This window comes from Aulonocara sp. 'chitande type north' Nkhata Bay, linkage group LG12 (genome assembly GCF_057382095.1).
Source record: "Aulonocara sp. 'chitande type north' Nkhata Bay isolate Kocher_YH1m ecotype deep benthic linkage group LG12, A_spYH_male_GT1.1, whole genome shotgun sequence".
In the NCBI taxonomy this organism is placed as follows: domain Eukaryota; kingdom Metazoa; phylum Chordata; class Actinopteri; order Cichliformes; family Cichlidae; genus Aulonocara; species Aulonocara sp. 'chitande type north' Nkhata Bay.
Window position 1 is genome coordinate 25,876,841 of NC_141355.1, and position 25,355 is coordinate 25,902,195.

The window sequence follows — 25,355 nt, forward strand, 5'->3', positions numbered from 1 at the left end:
ATGATTAATTTCAAAAGGTCAGTCAAGCTCTTGTTCCAACAACAGGAGCAGTTAACATAAACAGTTAATATAAACCTTGGCTCATGTGTGGATTAATGTTAGCCATTTAACTATTAGCAACTCCACATTTTGACATCTCTGGTTGGTTTTGTTCTTACACTATCATAGTAACCTGGTTAGATTAGCATTACAACGGATCTATGACATAGTCAGAGTCTTCAGTTAGCATTAGCCAAGATGTTAGCTAATGCTAAAAAGTATCACTAGCAAACCAACAACAGTAACCTAAATTTGGCTAATATCAAACCTAACTTGATAATATATTTATTATATTGGCATTTTTTGAACCCACATTTCAAAGCTATGACATCCCAACAACATGATTGTTCAGTTGTAAAGTTGAATTTTAAAAGGTCAGTAAAACTTCAGTGTTTCAACCACACTTAAGTATTTCAACCACACAGTTGGCATAAACATTAACCTGGTTCATGTGCACATTGACGTTAGCCGTTTAACTAGCAGCCGCACGATCTGATATCCTTGTGTTGGCGTTGTTTCTACGTCATCATAATCACATTGGTCCAGGATCAACATTGCAACTGTCCAGGGACATTGGCTAAGCATTCAGTTAGCATTAGCCAAGACATTAACTTCTAATTAGCAAGCTAATGTTATTAAAAACTATCACTAGCAAACCAACATGAGTAGCCTAAATTTGGCCAGTCACATAGTTTATCCTGGACTAACATTATTATGGCAAAGAATGCAGAAACAACACCCGCACCTGGATATCAGACACACCATTTACTCATATTAGCTGTCTATTAAGTTATCAGCAAGGTAGCAGCTAATAATGTGGTCGCTAGAAAGCAAATGTTATCAATCTATTTTGTCTCTTTGAAAATCTAGTATCATGACAATAATCATCACTACATTTTTCTTTTATTAGATACCTGGAGCAAAACTTGGATCAGTTTTAAAAACTGTGACACAAGAGAAACACTAAACTGAAACAATGAGCAAGCAGCATCCACATAAAGGATGACTTTTTAGTATAGGTAAAGTCACTACTGCTGCACTGCAGTACTGCAGAGCAATATTAAAATATATGTTATAGAATCATATAAATGTGTTTATGTCCTGCAGCTGTCAGACTGCATTTATACTGTTTATACTGTAAAAGCTATCACATTAATATCGGAAGGGGCACTATCTTTAAAAATTTGAGGTTTTAAAGCTTTTTTTTTTTTTTAATTACTACCTCAGTGCTTAATTAACAATAAAACACAGTATTACTATCAAAGTCAATATTCGTTCATACTGACAAGACTACAACCCACCAGTGGGCCTTTTGATTTCCATCCATCAACTCCCATCCCCCACACGTCTTCCTTCCCTGCATTTTTCTGTCTATCTTCCCTCTTGGCCAAAAAGATTTGTAGCACGTTTAAATTGAAATGTCAAACATCTAGAAGAGGCACACCAACCAAAGTGAATGGCTGGTGTAACAATCAAAAAGGCAGACTCAAAGGAAATGAAACTAAAATGTTTCTTGCAGAGTTATGCTCAGAAGAAATGAGGCAAACTGCAACACAGAACGAAATCTAGATCCACAGATATGACAGTAAGCAGCGTCTTAAATGAAAAGGCCAGACACACAGGCAGGATGGCAAATGAAAACCGGCTTTCTTCTTCCAGCCATTGAAATCAAATTTATATCCCAAACTACTGATAAACACTTAAAATGTCACTATGCATCATTCAAGACAGTGAGAAAGAGCCTCAAGGAAAATTTTAAATCCTTATTTACTGAATATTCAAGAACATTAGAAATATTCTTACTGTTGATAAAATGAAAACTTGCTTTCCTTTCAGAAAGGAACCACCTACCACCTAGACATTTTTTTTTTTGTCCTTAAAGCATGCGTGATTTATTCCACCGACAATTTGAGAAAGACATAAACGTAACATTGACGGCTCTTGCATAACCATCTCAGTCTACTCTGTCAGTCATTATTCAGGAACATCTTTGAAATGTCTTGCTCAAGGGACAAAGAAGAGCCTTTTAAAGGGAGAACCTGCTGGAGATATAACACTATCCATTCGCAAATTGTCATTGGTGACATTTATGGAGAGGCAGAAGGTTTGCAGGCAGCAAAGACACCAGGCTTTAAAGAATACACATACTTTCAGACTCATTTCTTAGTATGGCAGCCCAGACCTGACTGCACATTACTTGAACTAAAAGATATAACTTGGAAATATGTAGAATCATCAGTTCAAAGCCCTTTATTTTCTACAAATGGATGTGCACACTTGACTGCACTGGGAGAAAAGGGAGGATATGATGTATTTCATATCAGCTATCCTTCAGCCCGTATGTAACCTCAGCAAAAGCCCCATGACTCATGAAACCAGGCATCACCAGTGCCTTTGACTGCACACACCGTGAGCTCATGCTATACATGTCCTGAATGGAGCCAGTGCCAAAGGGTAGGCTGAAAGCTACAGTGACTAAAGCCCATTCTGCTCCAGGACTGTGAGTGAAGGGGTAAAGGACAACTCTCTTCAGTTAGCAGATTCTAATGAGGCATGTTTCCGTGGTGACTGGATTCTCAGCAGGTGATTTATGACATTGCGTAGTCATCACCTCCAGAGCTTCTGGTCCTAGAGTGAAGGGCGACAGCTTGTGATTGGGAACAGCTGTGGAAAACAGGTGTGTGCTTCTCATTACGGCCATAGCGAGATAATGATGCTTTTTAATCACTAGCCCAAGATACGAGACTGCGTGCGTGTGTGCATGTAGGACAGCGTGAAGATTCTTAGCTTTGTATGTGCCTAGTTGCATTGGAAGTGCATGTTTGCACCTTTCATGAAGGATTTGTAGAGAGATTTGCATGTCTTTTCAAGTGTAATTCTGTACATGTGTATCTGTGTTCTGTGAGCACTTGTGTGAGAGTGGATGGATAATGAAAGAGAAAAATCAACCGGTAATAGGATACGAGCACAAGCATCCTCTCCCCAGAAAATACTTGCTTTTTTATGGGCAATTCCAAAATGAAAGCACCAAGCAAGAAAGCAGTGACGCAAATAGTACGAGGGCCACATGCCGCTTTTCCACAAACTGCAAAGCATTGTCTCCATGTTGTAGTGTGGATTAAAACCGTTATCGTGTCTTTTCCCTCTCTTTTCTTAAGCTCAAGAGGAAGAATAATCAGGACTATAAAGGAAGGTGAGGGTGGTATAAAGGCAAAAAAGAGAGAGGAAAAAGAAGGTCTTCAATTTTGAGGCATCACCTCTGAGCAACACTTAAGAACTTAAGCTCCACAATAAACAGAAATAACAAAGCTCTAATTAATCATAGCAGCTTATTCCTCATGTCTCGGTCTAAAATTGGGAACCCACCGATAGCTGCTTTCCCACCCTGAACAAGTATTGTGGATCCCCTCATGGGGAGGCAGGCTTGTACACATGCATTACATAAAGTACACAGGCAGAGGAGAAAAAAAGCACACTTAAAAAACAAATGCATGCATTGGTTGCACATTCAGTTTATCAACAAATACTGTCTGCTCAGCCACCCACTCGCAATATATAACTGCACCGTACAAGCCCTGCATGCACTATCAGTAAATACACATTAGACTTAGTCTGAGCACTTGCTGCTAAATTTTGGAAAGAATAGAGAAAATATGTGTGATTTAGCGATCAATGTAATGGATTAGAGTTAAAGTGGAGTTCTTAGGCCTGGTCATCATAACAAATGCCTTTAGTTCAGTTCAAATCATTGATCTCGCTCTGCTGTTTTTCAAATCATCTCTCGGTGGTGAAACTGAAGCAGGAATTATGTGCATGTACGTGCACCGAATAAGAAGCAAGAATGGCCGAACAAAGGAAAAATTACCAATATCACATTTTGGAGATTTTCTCCAATGCTTTACTTGTATTGTTTCTTGTACGCTCCTAGCTGCACATAGAAAAGGTTTGCAAAGTCTATACCAAAGTTATTTTCATGTAAAAACAACACTGTTGCTGAGCTGTCAGAAATAATTAACCTGAGGAATAGCTTGGCCTTGTAGCCCACCAGTATTTTCTAGAGACACTTTTGCAAAGTCAAACTCTAAAATTCATCAGTCATAAACAAAGTCGAATGAACCCAAGAGCCTGTTTATGTACGTCCCCACAACAATTTATGGAATGGACTTCATCATATGTTATTTATAAACAGACAATAAATGCCAGTTAATACGTTACTTTATCATACTCCATGATCATCACTTCATCAGCAAAGTGGTTACTGAGTTCATAAATTAATTAAAGGGTTATTTCCCATAGACTTCTACACAAATTAGCTTCTTTTTGCAGTTTGGTGAGTCGCCCCTTGCTGGCAAACGGAAAGAATGCAGGTTTAAGGCAGTTGTGCATTGGATTTATATACTATAATTCATACTAATGTTGCACAATTAAATTAATTTTCATCTCTAAATGAGCATGACTCCATCATATTTAAATCAGCATGTGCTACATTCTGAGGCTGAGTAACACTGGGTTAAAGGCAGATATGCAGCAAAAATCATGATGCAAGAAAAACATTTTTTGCCACTAAAATCAATAAATAATTATGACAAGTAATTGTGATCTCAATGATGATCAAAACAATCATGATGATCATTTTGCCTCCCAGTCATGCAGCCCTATTATAAACCGTACGCAAAGCGAAAGCTGTTGTCTTCCCTTTCCTCTAGAAACATTCTGAAGGCAGAGATTTTGTGAATAATTTCAGGGGACAGGAACAAACAGCCAGACAGGGCAACAAATTATAGATGATAGAGAAACATTAATGACATTGCATTGCTCATCTGCGTAGCTTCTTGCCTTGTTTTCACTCCCAATACTGAGCAACGAAAATGAATTAAAGTAGGAATGCTGCCAGCATCTCTAAGCAAGGTGACGTCTACAATTTTACTTAGACTTGACTAATTAGGAAGGGATTCACGGCATGAATGACCTAGCATATATTCCAAAAGGAAAACACAAGCTGCTTTAGGCTGTACATGGAGCTGAAGCCTTATAGGAATTATGCCGAGGATACTCTGCCTGTCAGTATACATTAGGTTTCCATTATATTTATGATTTACTTGTACGGTTGGGCTACGAAGGTCTGTTCATGTGCAGTTGTATGGTTGTTTGTTTTGCAGCGTTATACGTTGAGTAACAGTCTGTCACGTGAAATGAATTCCTCCCAGCAGACAATAAAGATATCATCGTCACGATCATCAAGTTACTCTTGCATCTTGTCACGGTCTTTTCCATCTAAATGAATAATGCAGGCTTCCTCTCCTCATGTGGAATCAGCCTCCGAATGCCAAGATTCTAAATAAGGTTGTACAAAATGAAAATTTAAGCCCTCTATGATAATATTCAAACATTAAATCTTAAACAAGCTCTGCATCACTTTCAAATTTCATACATTTTGTTTTAGATTTCAGTTCCAGTGCACTCATTTAGACTGTAGTGTTACGGATGTTAGAGTGTTTTTGTGATCACAAAGGTGAAGATTTTTAATACAACAGGAGGATGTGACAGCAGTTGCACGTCTTGCATCGCATTACTTGGCTCAAGATCAAATGCTAGTTGCTGAATCACACGTAAACATGTTCATCAGCAATCTAAGAAAAGGGCCTCTGGAAGTTAATGTGCTGATGCACGCTAAAAATCAACTTTGTAATATATGGTGGATCTTTCATCACTTACTTCACCATCTCTTAAAGATAAATGGATGAGGTTTTCTTATTTATGTCTCTGGTTAGGCTTGAGTACTGTAACACCTCACAGAAAGACAGCAGGGTTTTGTTTGGTTTGTTTTTTTTGCCAAGCTAAAATGGGCCTTTGGGAGGTTACTACACACATAAATCTTTATACATTTAAGACAAAGAGTCGGTGTCATCTTACCTAACAGCGGTCTATGTGTTTTCCTGTTATTTCTGGATATTTGAAGAGCAAAAGTGTTTTTTATGCGCAAGTAAATGAAACCCCACAAAACAATTTTGTCACACTAATGGCAATTTTTGTTTGAGGAAAGACCAAAATCTCTTTAGCGGGTGCCTATTTTGTTTTATATGCAGCCCTGGATAGAAACTTTAGGAGGTGCCATATCAACAGCCTGGGGCATTGTTAAAAAGAGGGCTTGCACTGGCCAGCTCAGCAACCCAAAAAAGGCCTGTGAGACCACAGAAGAAAACTAAACTGCATTCCTGGGTGAAAAAAAGCCCAACGCAGAGTAAGGAACACTTTTGACAAGGTAGGTGTGTTATTATCAGCATCTACAATCAAATACGTACCTTATGAATATCTACTGTTGAGAAGGTTTCCTTCAGTATGCAACGCACGGCTAAAATAAAGAGCTAAATTAGCTGCAATGAAACCACAATTAACTTGTACCGGAAAGTGAAGAAACAATCCATCCACCTATCCGATTCAGGGTGACGGGGGCTTAGGTACACCCTGTACATGTCAATAGTCTGTCGCAAGGCTAACACAGAGACAGACACAATTTGCACACACATTCACACCTATGGGGAATTTTAAAATCATCTAATACCACTCTCTGGATTTCTTTGATCTGTGGGGGAAAGCAAGAGTACACCAGACGAACCCACACCACACGACAAGGGGAGAAACTACCGGGCAGATGGTGGATTCAAACCCAGAACCTTCTTACTGTGAGGTAATGAACGACACCACTGTGTTACCTCAGGAAAGCAATGGTTCTCTGTGGCTTTTATTGCTGGCAACTAGAGCTGGGCGATATGAGATTTTTTCATATCACGATATGTTTTTTTCATTTCAGGCGATAACGATATCTATCACGATATAAGCCAAATAACTATATTTGTAAGATTTAAATGTGCCGTTGCTCACAAGTAAAATGTGAAATAATCAGCAGCTTGTTTTTATTTAAATATTTATTTCCCATAATAAGTTCAACAGGGTAGATGTACTTAAGGAACATGAGACTTTTTCAGATAAATAAAGGCAAATATTGCAAACTACACAAAAGGCAGCCGCTAAAGCGTTTAAGTTTCAAAATAGAACAAACAAAACAGACTAAATTGTCAATTCCACTTAGAAACAAAATATTAATTCTAAAAATAAATCTTAGTTTGTTTTACAGAAGATCAGACAAAACTGACTAACTTTTGTCAATATCAAATAAACTGAGAACTAAAAGGAAATTCTCAATCTCTCCTTGTTGTATAGCTGAGCTTTTCAAACAGTTTTAACAGTTACTTTAGTCTGACAAAAGCCGAATGATGAATTAGCGCTTCCAGTCAGAGACTGAGGCTACGTCCACACGTACACGGGTATTTTTGAAAACGGAGATTTTCCGTTTTCGTTTTAAAAAATAATCCCGTCCACACATAAAGGCAGAAATGAAGGAAAACGCTGCTATGAACATGCCAAAGCAGCAGGTGGCGCTAGATTCCTAACCGTGCCGAAATGTTGGCCAATCAGAAGTCTAGAAGCCTCGGTGGGAAAAAGTAAACAAAGCTGGGGCATAGAAGCAGAACAGAGACGTATGTGTGGAGGGACAGTAACTGTGTGTATATGTAAGCATTTAAACACTGCAGAGAGTAGAATTAACAGTAACAGTATTGTAGAAATTCATTTCACCGAAACAATAACGTGGCGCACAGTGTGACGCATGCACCAGTTTATTGTATTTCCAGACTTGCTTTCGGCACGCTACTCTGTTTTTTGTCAGACTTGAACTAGCCGAAATACCTTCACACTACGGAACTCCTATGGCTCTTCCGTTCGACAATCTCTCCGGCGTTGGAACCATCATCTGTTTTCTCTTCGGTCACGCTCGGTTGATTTTTCTAGTCGGCACACTCATTTCCTCCATTACGCGCTGGCTCCATTACCCGCTGGCTGCTTCCCAAACAAACACACGTGCGGCTTGGCACTTGTGCTGTACGTAACAAGTCACGCGACGTGATGCTGCGGCTGTGATTGGTTCGGCTCTGCGCTACTTAATTTGGATTGGCTGACCTTCTTTTTTTTTTTCTTTTTTCTTGAGGACAAGAGCGGCGAGGTCTATCGCGATAGCTTAATTTCTCTATCGAGTCAAAGTTATATCGCGATACATATCGTTATCGTTCTATCGCCCAGCTCTACTGGCAACTAACTGGGTCTATTGATGATATGATTGCTGATTGAAAGCATGAATTCTGAAGCATGTAGAACTTTCTGCTCAGATTTTGTTGCAAAACTGTCAGGATGGGCCACTCCAGTGCTGACCGAGAGTCACTTAAAACATACCATGAAAGCAAAGCATTCGCTTCCTAAGGCAAAACATTAAATGTTATAAAAAGTCTCATCAAGTATGCTTTTCACTAAACTGAAGGCAAGTGCATTAAAGGCTTCGCCAAGCATCACAGTGCAGCAAACTCAGCATTTGGTGTTCCAGACTCCCACGCAATCACTGACTGTGAAGGATTTGCATTCAAGTATTAAAGATAATTCAGAGTATTTGCAATAACTTTTAAGCTTTAGGGGGGATTACTTAAAAAAAAAAGTTTAACTTTTAAATGGTTAATTACTTTACAGCTTTAATTGCTCCCATCAAACAAAGCTGCAAGCCAACACCTTCATTTTTCAAATCCAGCGGGGCAGTCTGAGAGCCCGAGATGCAGCCGAAGAAGGCTAAACAATGCAGACATCCTTTTCCTCAGCTATATCCATCAGCCTCTCCCGTGGGAGTCTGCAAACCGTATTCAATGTGTACCAGGTCTTCTCCCAGTTGGACGTACCTTATAACCTCTGTTGGAAACATTCACAAGAGGCAAAGAGCACCTTTGGTTCTTTCATAGCAAAATTCCAGTAGAGCCCTTGTTCAATCTCTGCGTGTCAGCCCAAACACCAGGAGAGTGAAATTCATTTTAACAGCTTGAGAAATCAGATTTCTCTCACACTAAACCACAATATACTTCCTTCAGAAGAGGAAGAAAAACTATGTGTGCTTCTTGGATGGACTTTTAATATGGATGAATACTGCTTTAAGACATCTGGCTTCGATATATTGTGTGTCCCTCTGCATACAAGAAGAAAAAAAAAAGAAACACAGATTGCAAGTCCCTTGCTTTATGCAGCAGAAACAAGTTAGAGTCTAAACAAAGAAGCCAATGCAGAAGAAGGCCACTGATGCAAAAGACACCAATCGCACTTTCATTTTCTTCCTTCCATTCCCCCCTCCCCTTCCCCTCAGACCTCCACATCCTCCTCTCTGGCATGTGAGATAAGCTTTCTGTCAAATACCAATTTTAAAAGAAGATTAAGTAGTTCTGGCTCTCAAATCAATTTTACCCCCCACTGCAACATGAAGACAGCTGCATACACATAAATGCACACCAGCACATAAGGGCCAGCACACCGAGATATCAACACACATTTCATTCCTGAGAGACGACACGGCACCGCGGCGCCTTAATCAAACCCACAACAGAAGTAATTAAGAGACGCTGTGGCATGATGGCCATTATTTCTTTAGTCAAACATCAAGGTACATTGGATTCTAAAATTAGCTCCTTATTTCCAGCTTATTCAATATGCCAGAGCACAATGAGGTTGGAGTCTAGCAGTGTTTTTTAAGTCCAGTGACAGCTCGGCGCTGTAACACACACACGATAACATTTCTATTGTGATCTAAGCCAAATAAACAACTATTTTCTCCTCCTTGACAGAGAACCTTTTCCACCTTTTATACAAAATAAATCATTTATTAGATAAAGAAGGAAAGGAAAGCAGTGGTTGAAGACTATGGCTTGAACAAAATTCTTGCAATGAATTTGGATCCTTTTTCCATTAAAATGCCCACTCGCAGTCAGCTGTCATCCTCAAAGCAGCTTTGCTGTGTCAAGCCATGGATAAAATGGCAATAAAACTGAGTCAGTCTGCTATTAGTTTGTAATTGAATGGGGCAAGTTAGCATTTTGGTCCATGCAATCTAATTGTGATAATAAAGATTAATAGTCACAAATTCACATTAAGTATTTACACTCAGATTCCAGCCACAACTTCATAGATTTTAAACAGAAATTCAGAAATTCCTCCGCAAACATTGACATAGTTACAGCAGGACAGGGATTTAACTGTTAGATGGCAATTATTTGCAAGTCTTCCTCAGTCTCTCAAATCTGTTCTGACCCCCCCCCCCCAAAAAACAAACAAACAAACAAACAAACAAACAAACAGACAGACAAACAAAGAGACAAACAAAGAGACAAACAAAAACAAAAATGACCCAGGTCAAAATGATCTTGGTTCCTCCTTTGCCCAGCCTTTGCTCTACCTCTCCATCAAATCTAATCAAAATCAGTCAGGTGGTTTTTGTGTAATCCTGCTTACAAACTGACAGATGGGAAAATATGACCTCCACCAAGGTGCCACCTACTCTGCGGAGTTACAGTCCAAAAGTGAGTATAAATGAGTGCTGAAATTTAGGTTGCATACTCCAGAAAATACAAGACAAGCAATCAAAGCTCAAATCAGGTCGAGCAAAGCAACAGTGAAACAGAAGAGCAATATTTCCACAAACGGTAAGAAAGCAAGAGGGCGTTTGATCACAAAGCCTTTCAACATCCTTGGAAACACAGCACTGCCTCAGCACTGTTGGCATGAAGAGTTCATTTCCAGGTGAGCTCCCTGTTGTCACGGAAACCAGTGGGTATATTTTTCAGTGACCAGTCGAAGGAAGGCCCTTTTCTCATAAATCAATGAGCAATTCAAACGTGACAAGGTCCTCTGACAGCTTTCTAAAATCAACAGCTCTATTTTTTCTGAGGCTTAATGCATTCTTAAGTGTACTTTCAGTATGTATGCAGTGATGGGGAAACTAGTTTGAAAGCACAGCTTTACAGGCTACCAGTTACATCACTGGAAGAAGCAGTAAGAAAAAGTTAGCTTATGGAGAAACCAAGTTTGATTAACAAAAAAATATGATAGTTTACTTATAATACAAAATCAGAATAAAATATCATTTTAAAAAAATCACATGCCAGCAAAAGCAGCATACAGAAACCAAGAAACATAATAGTGTTCTTATAATCCTATAATACTGTGAGAAAGTGGAGGAATGTATGCTTGGTAATGTATATATTTGTATTTGTACGCATCCATCAGTCAGACACCTTCCTTCAAGCTGGTGCACTCATTGATTACTCAGGTAACCTCTAAAGTTGCACAAATAGGCATTTCTAGACACTTGTTAATTAAAACCAGTAATCACTATCTGCACTTTACACCTAATATGTTCATGTTTCTTTTGATAAACATTAAGAACTACTGAACTGAAATAACACTGACCCAAAATTGTTTGTACTACAGTAGCTAACACAGAAAAAAAGATGACAAAAAAAGGAAATTTAACAGCTTCAAACATTATGGAAATATGAGTACAGCTACCAGGAGTGCAAAATTAATTCACTCAGACTGAGCCTTATATCTGCTTATTGTAGATTTAAAAAGAAAAAACATCATAATGTTATACACGTTGAATGCAGGCTTCTTGAAGTGCAGGAGCTTTTCAGCCAGAACAGGTCATTCAGAGTTCATATCGTGTGAATCACTCTACCTCACCTCGCTCTCATCCTGTGGCAACGTTCAAGTGCTGGACAGGCTACATCCTGGATTGAAAGTATTATTTTCTTGATGAAGCTGTGCTGTTACTGCCAATTACATACTGTATATAGCGACGGCATGGCCATGCAATGTCACTGGAAAGACGAGTGGAATTGTAATAATATTACAGTTTTGTCTACTCCTAAACTGTCTACATTTAGGAGCATGATTGTGCTCAAAGTATTCATCCACTTTAATCATGCATGTCATCAGTAATCCTTTTACTGGCAGTAGTAGTTGGGGAGTCAGAAAATAGCAAGACAGTGTAAAAAGGAGAGAATTTAATACAAAACATGAAAGAATTACCATTACACATTACCTTGACTGTCAGTGATCGTGTGTGCACACTGAATACGAAGCTACAGCCAGTTAAATCCCATCACTTCTAACACCAACCACCCCTTAACTGTTTTACCTTGAAATTGTTTATAGCAACTATTACCCCACGGATCAGAATGCACACCGACCTGTGATCCCTCATTGTTAGCTAGCTTACTAACTGATATAAAAGACATTTGTATTCACTGTAAGCAAAATGATTTTTTTTTTATCTTTTAAAGTCAGTCTAATGCTGCAATATTATATTGATATTGCAATATTATATTGATGAAAACCATTGTTTGCTGGGATCAGCAAACAACACAGCCTAATGCCACAGTGTATTCAAATATTAGAGCAGCAGAACCAACACGATTGTGCAGCAAAATTAATTTACAGCCCGGAAAAAGTGGACCATCTGTTTTATTTTTTTGGTGTTTTTTTTTTTAAGGCCTCCCAACTTTCTAAGCTTGCTACATGTAGTCCAAGGAAAGAGATGAAGGTTTTCCAGGAACAGCACAAAAAGTTATGGATGTTTAGGTACTTGGAGGAGGACCACATTCAGCAACCATCAGTGAATGCAGGCTTCCAAATCTTCCTATGCTGAAGCCAGGAGAGGATGTTTTGAACAGAAGAGGTTCCTGTTGCACTGCTGCAGATTGCAGTGTTTAATCAAACTTATCTACAGTACAGTATGCACACATGACTGACAAAGCTTTTTCTGCAGAAATGATTTTATACTTTCAAAGCCATCAAACCGTGCGGATAGCTTTTGATTAAAAAAACCCAACACTTATCTGCATTACGAGGCAGCATTAACTCACTGCACTATCCTTTGTATTTATACTAGCCGTCTGATCAGAGGTAATTTGTAATTCTCTTGTCATTCATCTGTCTGAAGTGGATGTTGCCTGACCATTTCCACCTACAAACAGCACTGAATTAATAAAACCTTTTCAAAAAATTCACCGCATGAACTGACGACAAGCTAAAAGCAAGGCTAACAGCTTGTATCACAAATATATCTCATTTACATATCCTGCATTACAAGATCCTGAAAGCATGTTAACAGGGAGGGAAACACTCGTGTCTGACACTTCCAAAAAAAACGTATATTTGGCTGAAGTAAACCTGCAGACTTTTGGAGTTTGTGCGTATGAGTGTGTCTGTGTGCTTTTGTGTGCTGTGGGGGAAGTGTGATGTAACTATTTTCCAGTGTGTTTCCTGTTTCCCTGTTTACACTGTGTGTGGGCATTACTGCACTGTGTGTTGCCAAGCAAGTGAGCCTTGGGACTGAAGAGCAGACATTTTTCAGTTTACTGCGCCATCTACTAAGAGGTAATAAGAGTCTGCTGTATACAATCCAAGCTAGGTTTACTGAGCGACTGAGAGTAATGCTATGTCAAGCAACTTATAATGCTGAGTACCTATTGTAAAATTTGTGAATATGGTTGGCTTTAAATTTGAAAAATATCGCGGTGAAATAGGGACTAAAATGTCTAAAACCTGCCCAATGGTGTATAGCATATGTAAGCTTATATCTTACATATGCTATACACCATTTTTTCACTCTCCTGTGGTTTGACAGTTGCAATGAGCATCCATTTGAAGCTATTGGAGGGCTGAGATCAGTTCTAAGCACCCTGAACTAATCTTTTCCCTCCAGGCCATTAGTCAGGCACTCCCTAAAACCCAGCACAAAGGCTAGTTAATGTAGCTGGACACAATGCACGGAGCTGGGTCTACAATGTATTCACAAATCTCAACATTTACTGGATAGCACGCAGCATTCATTTTCTTTTACTGCAATGATGAAATATTGTTAGCTTTACTAGATTGCAAATATATTATTTACTAAGCGATTAGACATATGTATTCCCCAGCCAAATTCAAGTGGCTGCTGGAGGTTTCCCGGCAGTCCCTGTGAAATTACTCAAGCCCCAGTCACGCAGGGCTAGTGACTGGAAGGTGAGCCCATGGCAACCACTGGTCGCTAGGGAAAGGTGTGTAATACCTGACCATTTGGTGAGCGGTTGTTTACTATTGGTCACAAAGAGGTATGCAGTGCTGACTGAAAATCCTCTTTCCAGTTGCTTTAGTGGGTATCTGCAAAATGCTAGACACCAATTTGACTGCAAATTCTCACCACCTAGCCTCTTTGATAATTTAAAGAAGGATATGCAAACCAGGAACGGTGACTGATCCCTTTCAAAGTAAAAGTTGCGTCTTTAAAAATATGTTGGTTTCAACAGCAAAACTTTTACATCAAACCGCTTCAACTCATTTAGCTGGTTAGTTTGTGAGTTTTTGAAGACAAAAACAAGAAGGTTTGTGATGCAGCACCCTCTTTGTCACAGATTTCACCCAGCAACAGCAATTCTCACCAATCGGTCAGTGAATAAACATCTTTCCTTAGCAATCAGAGGATTCCCGGGGCCATGAACCAGTTCCTAGGCCTATGTGGCTGAGACCTTAGTGAGACAATCACACATAACACATTTTTTTTCTGCTGAAGTACTTTGTAGTAAACTATGGGTGAGTCTTGTCTTAGGGGTGACTTCAGCTCAGGAAGTAGAGCTAGTCATCTGCTAATTGGAAGGTTGGTGGTTTGATTCCTGACTGTTGTAGTCTGTATGCCAAAGTGTCCTCAAGCAAGATGCGTTCATTAGAGCATGACTGTATGTGAATGCCAGATAAAAAAAACAAACTTTTAAGTGTAGAAAAAAAAGTGTTTGAATGAGGCATGTTGTACAGAGTGCTTAAATAGTGAAAAAGCACTATATAACAACCAGTCCATTTACCAAATGTGCACTGATAAAAGCGATGAAATTATTTTGTTCTGCTTTGAAAGAAAAGGTCAGTGACTCACATTCAGACCAGTTAGATTTACCTGACCTTAACCAAAGCGTTTTGTTTCCAAACCAAATCAAAGACAGAAATCTGGATGCGAAAGCTAGTGTCTGCTGTGAGAGTGATCATCGCATGGCCGCCATCCACTTTCTGACGAGACTTATTCTTCCAAACCATCTGCTCACTCACAGACAATCCTGCCAGTCAAGCATCTGGCCCACACAGCAAAGTGGCTCTGCAATGCAAATATCAGCTTCTTTTTTATGGTGCTGCTTTCCACAAAACACACACACACACACACAAACACCCATTATGTAGAACTAGCTAAAACTAATGCAGTCCAATAAAACAGTCCTGTAGTGAATCCCACCTACTGCATCCAGCCTTCACCACATAATTGGGTGGAGAACTAAAACCAATTGAAATTCAACTGAAATATAGTACAGCCCTGCAAAAAATTTCTGTTCATGAAAGTGCAATTTATTGCAAGAAAGCTGCATAAGACGGTACCCTGTTTAGCCACGTGTGCTTAATAGACAGCCAACTGTGTGCTATAGTGTTAGCAATGCATGAGCAACATTGGGTTGAGAGAACACGGGCTGTCAGAACACACGTCCAATTTTCATGCTCTTGCCACTAAAATCCCACAGAAGCATGAAGATCACAAGCCTTAAATGTTTCCTATTACCCCCGCCCCCAAAAAGCAAAAGACAGAGATGCTCGCACAAAGCAGCACTCGCATGATTCCCTCGCACACTAATGTCTCCTAACATCCTCACCCTCAGTCTCATGAGAGCGATGAGAAGCAAGGTGCAGGCCAATTACCTCATAGTCAGAGCATGCTGTTCATTTTTCATCTTTCATTACAGCATGCAGCGGGCACTAAATCAATGCAATCAAAGGAGACAACCCTAGTGGTCAGACAGGCAGCGTAAGACTGGTAATCAGGATAGGAACCAACACCGACAAGTACACACATACACACACACACACAAGAAAATGTTTTAAAAAGGATGCACGGAGGAAGACGCGCACACAGAAATTTGAATATGCACGTATACATATTGCACAAACACAAAGCCACCAGATGTATTTGCACAGTCTATATTTGCACACATATGCACACAAATGCTAGCACATAAAAGATGAAAACAGGCTCTCATAAAGAGCAGGATATTGGAAGCAGCTGTGAAAAATGATCAAGGGATGACATCAATAACAGAATGGCTCTCACAACACAGGAGGCAGCTGCATCTTAATTGGACACGCACCTCATTAGAACTGCTAGAGGTGGACCAAGACCCCATTCGGGTAGATAAAAAGGAAAAGGTGAAAGAAAATGACCGGGTCACAAAGGTGTTTCACCAACAGGATTAGGGATCAACCTAGAAATGCCAGTTTTCCCTGTCAATATATAAGACCACTGAAGACTGGAGCGAAGTGAAATGGATTGAATTCAACAGGATCAGACTGGAGATAACTGATCAGGTAATAGAAGCTGTACAACACCGTGAGCTCATGTCTGCATTTTTTAAATATCAAACCAGGTCTTAAAAGTCTGATACAGACAAGATGACTATTATGTGAGTGCCAACCTAAGGAAAATGAAGAGTGGAAGAGCACATTGTAGAAAAAAAAAATGTAGAAAAAAGGTAAAGAATTTGCACAACTTTTTCCCCCCATTTATATTTATACCCCCAATGTTTTACCAGATGTCTGTGCAATCGTTTTCGTTCAGCAGCCCTCTTCATAAATACCAGAAGTGATTCGTGAGACCACAGAAAGTGAATGATATTTGGCAACTGCGAAGTGGTTGGGATATGAGATAAACTTCAGGCGAGCCACTGAAGCATCTACCAGCGAGAGTGAACAACACTGTTGATTGGCATTAAAGTAAGTACATTAGAGGGTCACCTAGCAACCGGTGCCCAGGATATGTGTAAGCAACCAGCCATCGGTTTCAAAGTGATGTGCAACGAGCGTCCAGTGTACGCGCAGCTCACAGTGTCAAACCAAAGCAGCTTTTTTTTGCAGATGTTACAATATCTAGAGCTACTTTCAGCTACCGCCTTATTCACAACTGGTTTTCAAAGCTCCACATATTTGATTTTTAGGTCATATGCAATCCCCAAAAGATCTGCGTCTTAATAATATGCTGATAAACCAAAACCTGACTGTTTCAACCATCTTGACATGTTTTCCAAATATAACATGGACAAACTTTTCTGCCTCTCAAATCCAAATATTAGAGAACTTTTCTATCTATCATACAACTAGTGTGCAGGTTCAATATTCTTTTGAAGAGGTGAGTTGACCTGAACAAAAAGAAGACCTTAAACTAATGGTTTCTAAGTCGAGAAAATGGGCATTATGAATGGAGAGGGTGCTACTTTCAATTATTGTTTAATGAGCTGAGCCTGCCAACTATAATCACACATGACCAATGGATTTACCACATCCATGCATCATTAATGGATCTCACCTCAAGCTAATAAGGCTCTCTCAAAGAAAAATGATAAAGGAAGCTTTAGGCCACATTGAAGTGTCTCTTTGAGTTTTGAAAATCTTCTCTCTCTTTTTTTTCCTCCCCTCTTGTTACATTTAGGAATGTTTCGACTGTGGTGGGAATGGAGCTGTGAAAGAGATGGAAATTTAGCCAGCACCTCTCAAACTACACAGTAGCTGCATCAGATACGCCTAAAAGAGTGCACGGCCATCTGCAATCTGTTACAAAGATACTCAAAGCGATTAACAGCTTCCCCTTACATCGCCACTCCTCTTCTCAAGGCTCTCAGTCCTCAGGCTATTCTGGTGAGGCCCTGGTGCAGCTGCAGTTATCAGTACAGCCCCCTCATCAGCGGCTGAATTCTCCCTTAGCATTCAAGTCGAAGTTCAGATGGTGAAATCAACCGAAATATAACACGGCTCGAAAAGATAATGAAGGTGCGGCAAAAAACCCCCTAAAGAAAACAAGTGGGAAGGCGCTAAAGGGGCAGTGGGTGAGAACGGCAATGTCCAACATGTAGACTCTGACGTGGATACGCCGATCAATCTAGAGGTAGATAGATGCGTACTGCACAAAACAAGATGAAAACAAAAGCATATGAATGGCTGACATGTCGGACCAAGCACAGGCAGAATCTTTCAGTAATTTGGTTGAATCAAAAACACATCAACATATCAAAAGGCCTTTGATGAAGCCCCCGCAGCTGTGGCCTCTTCAATGCAGATTAATTCTGGTCATCGTTTAATTAAATCTGGTAGTGCAGTAACAGCTGCTAAAACACCTTCATGTGTCTGGACCTGTTGGATTCAAATAATTATCAATATGCACATAACCCCCCCCTTCATTACGGATCACTGTAGACCTGCGGCTAACTGTGCTTCAGGGAAATTACAATGTTTAGCCTGGCGTCATGACTTTTAAGGGCTGAAAATACACATCAGCAAGCAGAATCTGAAGCAGTGTCAATCTCTTTTGGTTTTCAGAGCCATATTTCTATAGCCATATAGAAATTTTGCATGTAATAGATGTGAACCTCATTAATGCTGGCACTGAATTCTGGCTTGATGTGAAAAAACGTGGAAAGTGAAGGAAGGGGACCGAGGGCAACGGGAACTCACAGAAGCTTGGACAAGCTCAGGTGGACAAATATAGACGTATCCACTTATTTCAATATTTAAAAAAGGGCAAGAGGTGGTTTGTGACTGCGACTGGGGACAATGAACTTGTGATCTCACTGTCTTTAAATGAGGACCAGCCCTGCAACCATTCTCAATCAGTTGCTATCTTCTAAGCAGCATTGGTGCTTCACGTGCTAAACAGCAATAAGAGTCAGTCTGTTTCTAAGTGAATGGGGCGGTTACATCCAATCTGTTTGTGACAGTACAGTGATTACTGAAACAGCTAAAATTAGCAAAACTTACAGAGGAAAGAGAATTTAACATTTTTACTTTTAAAATACTTTCACAGTCTACTTCTGTTAATGTGATTGTTGCCACCTTTGAGCATCATGAATTCGGTCCAGTTGGTGCTTTATTGCAGGTTGCGCTCATACATGCATCAGAAATGTTGAGGCAACACGTGCGCTTTTTTATTATTGCCATGAAATATTGAATACATTATATAACATATAATGTCATTTTGAAATTCGAGTTTCAAAGTCAATATTAACAATTTGGCATTTTGATTATTTTATTGTTTGAAGTTAAGCACGCCACTTTTCTTTTTTCTTTCTTTTTTTGACTAATTGCAGAAAATCAGCAAAATGAAAGAAAATCACATTAAACAGAAATTCACATTAGTCACTTCAAAGTCCAGATCACAGATTTGGAACAGAAGTTCCACCACAGATAATGATGCAGATGCTGCAAGACAATAATCTAACTGAAAAAATATAGGCGCTCAACAACCTTGCTATTATATGGAAATATAACCAGTTATGTCAAGTCTCCTACTGTAAAACAACGCTCTGCAGACAAATTGCACTCACTGGTGAAGACTAACTGTGACTAATTGGAATGTGCCGGCAAGACTGCAGTCAGTCTGACTTGGACTTGGACTGACTTGGATTGTTTGGAGACAGGTTGCTTCCCACAAAGCGATCTATGCAATCATCTTGCAATTGAAGGAGGTCACCCAGAGACTGAGGTTGGGTGACCGATTTGTCACTGCAACAACTTCCAATCAGTTATAAAATGAGAAAAAAAATTAAATGTAACCCACAGGCAACAACTCGTTTTGTTGTAAGGAGGTTGCCAACCTATTTTCACTCTTGTATGACTGAGCCATCAACTTCGGCCTTAAGTAAATAATTAGCGTTACGCTATGGTGGCTCTCAAACCTTTCACTGACACGCCCCATTTCAGAAGCTGAAAACAGTTTGCTGCCCACAATAAATCATCAACTACAAAACAAGAATTCAATTTCAGTTTCTGTGAAATAATGGTCAGCACGATAGCATCAGCAAATTCCTTTTGCTTACTTTCCCTTCAAAAAAGCCCTTTATTGACGTTAGTTTCACATCCTGGGTTTCCTTTGGTCATTCATACCCTAACCTGCATTGGCTGCATTCACCACACGTGGGGCCGAAAAAAGTCCAGACTAAACTAATTATTATTACTGCAATTCTCTCAGTGTATCACTTTCTACTTTATCACATCCTCTCGGCAAGTATTCATGTTGATCATAAAACTAAATTGCACAGTTCAACCTGTACCTGACCCAAGATCAGGCAGTCCGGCTCGGATTACCTGACTAGAATTTATTCTGTAGCCTCAAAAGATGTCTTTGAATACTAATTTGGCATTTCATAAAGCAGTGATTCCCAATACAAAATAAAAAAATTTAAGAACATTTGTATTACGTGTTCAGCAGCAAGTCAGGTAGGTGGTTATAGGCAAAGGTCACTTTGCCGAAAAGCCTTCCTGTAATCTGTTTAATGAATGGCCACTCTGCAGTTACTCCAGGTCAGCTGATAGCACAGAGTGACCAATTCTATTTATACTGAGGCAATGAGCCACTGACGTATTAATAATTTCTCAAACAATGCAGTTATGTTCTAAAACTGTACAGGAAATGGGATGATGAGATTACTGCTGTTCTAGAGGGCATTTCATTAGTAAAATATTATTTCTGGTAAGTTCTAAAATACAGTGTATAAAACATAAACAATCATCACTCTGTGCCGTACTTATCGTTGCCTCTTTCACAGTCTCTCTCTGTCACACAGTTATATAATCTTAGCTTTCTTATTCATCTCAGCCAACACTGACTCGGCCACTACCTCAGAATACAAAGTCAAAGCTGAGTCATATAACCGGGGTCCTGTCTAATCTCTGACAGTGAGAGAATGACACAGAATAAGCATGCACATATCTATTTGTGTACGTTTGAGTGAATCCATGCGAAGTCGTGTACATGCTATTGATTGTTCTAAATCTGACTGGTCATGAAAGGAAAAGCCTGAACTGTGCCGATGTGTCGTGCAGCCAAGACTGTTAGCAGAGCAGCCACAGCAGCATGGCTCAAATGCTCATATGTATGCAAATCACAGGCGCTCTATTCTCCTGGGAGGGGAGCGGTGTTTGGGCTGATAAAACCTGTAGAATCCGTCTTACTGCACAGCAGGATGAAAGCTGCGAGCTAAAAAACGAATCGAAGGTAGAAGCTACATCTTTAAAACAAAATTTGTTAGGAATGTGTGAAGTATGAATTGGATATTATCATGCCAGACAAGGAAAACTCAGAGGATGTCACATTATCTGCAGTTTGCTTTGGTGTTATTGCAGATAGTAAGCAGATGATTTTAGCATTAATATCCACAACAAATCAAGCATGACAAGCCTCTTGTTTGAAAACTTTGCTAAATTAACCTGTTTGCTTTGAGAAATATGCTTTCACGTATCCATTTTCTGGCAGAGCTGGCTCACAGGAGCGATGCATCTCTCGTGTCTGTATAGTAAATATAAAACTACTGCCATTAGCTGGATACTGCGCCTCAGCATATCTGCCTACCAAGCTCGTCTTACATAACACATTATACACGGTGTTGTTTTATCGACACAAAACAAAAAATTGAAGGTTTCACGCCTGAAGCACTGACTAGCTGGAGCTACTGTCAAACTAATTCTTTAAAAAAGAAATGCATGTTTTGTTAGACTCCAACCATGGCCAGCTATGAGTCATAAGGCTGTTAAGCTGTACGGATAAGTTGTGAACAAAAATGGGAAACCTTGACCAACAATTACTGTAGGAAGTTTGTCAGCCGCGTTAAGATAAAAATGAAAAAATACATAAATAAATAAATAATATATAGTGAGGGAGAGAAAGCAAGACAGACAGACAAAGAGAGATGATATAACCAAGTGAGAAGTGAAGTGAAGACAGTCATGCTCTGCCTAGATTAGCACCACTGTGTTTAGCTTCAGGTCCTCTACTCCCACGCTCTTCCTCTCTTCTACCTTGCCTCCCTCCCTCCATACCACCCTTACCGCATTTATCCACACATCAATCACGCATCCATCAATTCAACATCCATCTCTCCTCAACGGTCCAACCGCTATCCCCACCTAAACCCCCGCAGTCGGACCACTCAGCAGGGGGAAGAAGCCCCGGCATCAGCACCACCAGCTAAAGCCACCTGTTCTCCCCTCGCTGAAACCCCACTCTCCTCTTACATAAAGAGACACTTACACTGTTGCAATGCAGCATCAGACGGTGTTGTGCAACAGCATTAAAAATACCTCAGGGTCAGTGAGGAGGAAAGTTGAAAACAGGATATCATCAGAGATATTCTGGTGGAGAGAATGCAAAAAAGAGTCGTGAGTGTGTCTGTCACTCGAAGGTGAGAGCACACCGTTCGACGCTCCCTTTGTGTGCACTCTTCAGCAGAAGAGCTGAGAAGGGATATTGACGAGCACCTCAGAGAGAGCACGGGCACATTTCAACCATAGCCATTGCGGGGGTCTGCAAGCGCAGTGTCAGGACATGGGACGTGACTCTTGAAAGCGATTAACCTCCGGTCACGCTGTATCGCACAACCAAAATGGTAGAGAAGCCTCTTGGTGATCAATGTGTCCATATGCAACAAAAAACAACACAAAAAACCCCCCACATACATTTAATTTGGCAACTGCTCTCCGGTTAAACCAATCACCCCCCCCCCCCCCCCCAACTGACTCTGGTGGCTCTCAAAGTAATACATCCCTTTATTGCAGGGCACAGTGCCAATCTGAGTCTTAAGTCTGTTGTCAGCACACCCCATTTTGTAGATACTACCTAATTCCATAAAGAAAGCCACACTAATGCGTCTGCTGCTGTTGGAGGTACTCCTGCAGCTTAGGTTACGATAATGCCGGCAACAATTAAATAAGAACTACCGCACTCTACTTAAAATCCTCTCAGCTAAATGAAATCCAGCTCAAATATTTACTTCTTTCAAAATTCTATTATATCATCGCTGTATCTTCCCAAGAACTGGGACTTTAAAAGTGTCGCCATTAAATGAGGCCAAACCCTTTTTTCGAGGAACTCTGTAAACCATTAAATTCCATAAAATCCCCCATAATACCTTTTTTATGTCTTTGCAAATAATTACGCCAATCAAATTCACTCAGAACAAAGAAGCCAATCAGCATTTGGGATACATTCTCTAAAGTGTTCTCACAGTGACTGTAAAACAATTTGTGAATGGTTTTCACAATGTCGAGTCCCTAAGAACAGCGACGCTGTACATCATACCAATCGGCCCGTGGAGGAGGATTGTCTTGTTAATGAAGTGTGGAGTGGCGCCACCGAGGACTGTGTATGTCACCAGATTTACACCACAGTGGTCTGTGATTCCCTGCAGCTGTAAAACAATGAGGAGGTGATTGGAGTAAATTACACTGCAGTTGTCAACCTCCGGACCGCTCACAGCCATTTTATGGTGTCTCCCTCTTAGAAACAAATTGTTTCTCTCCCGTTCCCTGGCTCGCACATGCACACACAAACAGCCATTCTTCTGCTTTCCTCCCACACTCTCTTTATCTCTGTCTGATATTCTGTCTGCTGCCTTTTTTCAAATGTCAAGACACAACACAGGTACATGACCAACAAGTTAGTTATTAAGTGGCCATTCTTCTTTCATGCTCTTGTTCTTCTCTCACCCCAAATGTCATGATCCAAATACCAGTATCTAACCAAATACACATTTCACAGATCCACACAGTCACCCTGAAGCAAACATATTTGGTCTCTCCATTTCAAGGACAGAGATGTTTTCTTCACCAGGATCGGGGGAAAGAAAGAAACTAATTAAACATTCATTCATCCAACTATCCATCCTAATTACCCTACTCAGGTTGCAGGTAACCCAACTGTCAAAGGCAGAGAGCCTCAGCAATGGCCAATCCATTGCAGAGCTTCTTCAAACATCCATTATGAATTTTAAAAGTGTTTTATTAAAAGACACGAACATATAAAAACAGAGTTGTGGTGTCTTACAGCAAAATGTCCTGAGTTCAAATCCACCACCCAGCTGTGGGCTGTCTGTGCAGAGTTTGCATATTCTCCCTGTGCTTGCATGGGTTCCCACAAGGTTTTCTGACCTCCTCCCAGAGTTCAAACACATGCATGTTTGGCTAACTCGTGATTCTACATTGTGAGCATCAATGCTTGTTTGTCTCTATGTGTTAGACTGGCAATCTGCCCAGGGAGTACCTCACCTCTCGCCCTATGATGGGATAGGTTAGGCCCCACTGCTATCCTGAACTGAATAAGCAAAAACAAGAAGGACGAAATGCTTAAGCCACAACCTGATTCTACTCCTCTGTGTCATAATCCACATTTTCTTTGTGCAGTTTAAGCTGAAACACTTCTGTGTTTCTTTTATCAGTCTCAGGAGAGTATATCTATTTGTGGATGTTGCATGACCATCTCTCAGGCTTGTGGTTATTTTATGGGTATTCAATATTTATTGGGTTGCAGGGGACATTATTCCCATCAGGGTGTGGCTTTGCAGACAATACTGGTCTTTTTATGGGATGTTCCAATAACAATAAAAAATACTCTCACAATTCATCTTCCTTAACAATAAGAGTGTAGTAATTCCTGATAGACTTTTTCCATATACATCTTAAGCAAAGTAAGAAAATCAGTTGAGCGACAGTCACCAAAAATAGAACAGCTAACTCGTCACGATGGGTTTTTTTTAAACATCACTGCTATTTTCTCATCTATAATAAATGACTCATCACGCCACCAGTGTCACTTCCTTTCTTTTTGCACCTCTCGTATTTTCACCTGTTAAAGATATATACCATTCTAGGAAACCAAGCCGATGTGCCCTACAAGACTGAGCGTCATTTAGAAAAAAATGAGGAAAAAAAGAAAAATCCCAATCCAAGAATAAACACATTTCTGCTTCTTAATATGGAATAGCTTCCTTTTTAGAGTGGCACTCGGGAGAGATGGTGTCGAATGTTACATAAGCTTAATTAATAATCACATACAGACACCCACATTTGCATGTACACACGCAGAAAGTGTATGAATCTGCACATGGATAATTAATTCACAAAATTAAAATGGTACAAACACGCAGGAGGCTGCACTAAAATAGCAAGAAGCCATGAGATACTGTACATCTTTTATCAGGTATTTGTGCCATCGGCTACAAAGAGCAAAGAAAAAGAAGAGAGGGCACAAGACAAATGACCAATAATGGCAGATTTATAAATTAATAGTGAAAAAGAAAAAAATGATGATAAAAATCAAAAGAATATAAAGGAGAGTGAAAGGCAGATGACTGGATAAAACACACCTTGACGTAGAATCAAAGGGTGAAATAAATAACAGATCGGGGAGTAAAGAAATCCTGATATATGATTTTCTTTATGAGAATATGAGTTTTTGATCATGAGCCAGATCCAAATGCCAGAAGGGAGACAAATCACTAAAGAGATTGAGAGTAGAGGAAGTGGGACAGAAGACATTCTGAAAAAGAAAGAAGGAAAGAGGCAGG

General features: G+C 40.0%; 1 protein-coding gene across 3 annotated transcripts in view; it reads right to left on the reverse strand.

Annotated features, from left to right (window-relative positions):
- pde4d (phosphodiesterase 4D, cAMP-specific) overlaps positions 1–25,355 on the reverse strand; it is a 221,777-nt gene that overhangs the window by 81,671 nt on the left and 114,751 nt on the right. The gene's annotated exons all lie outside the window — the stretch shown is intronic.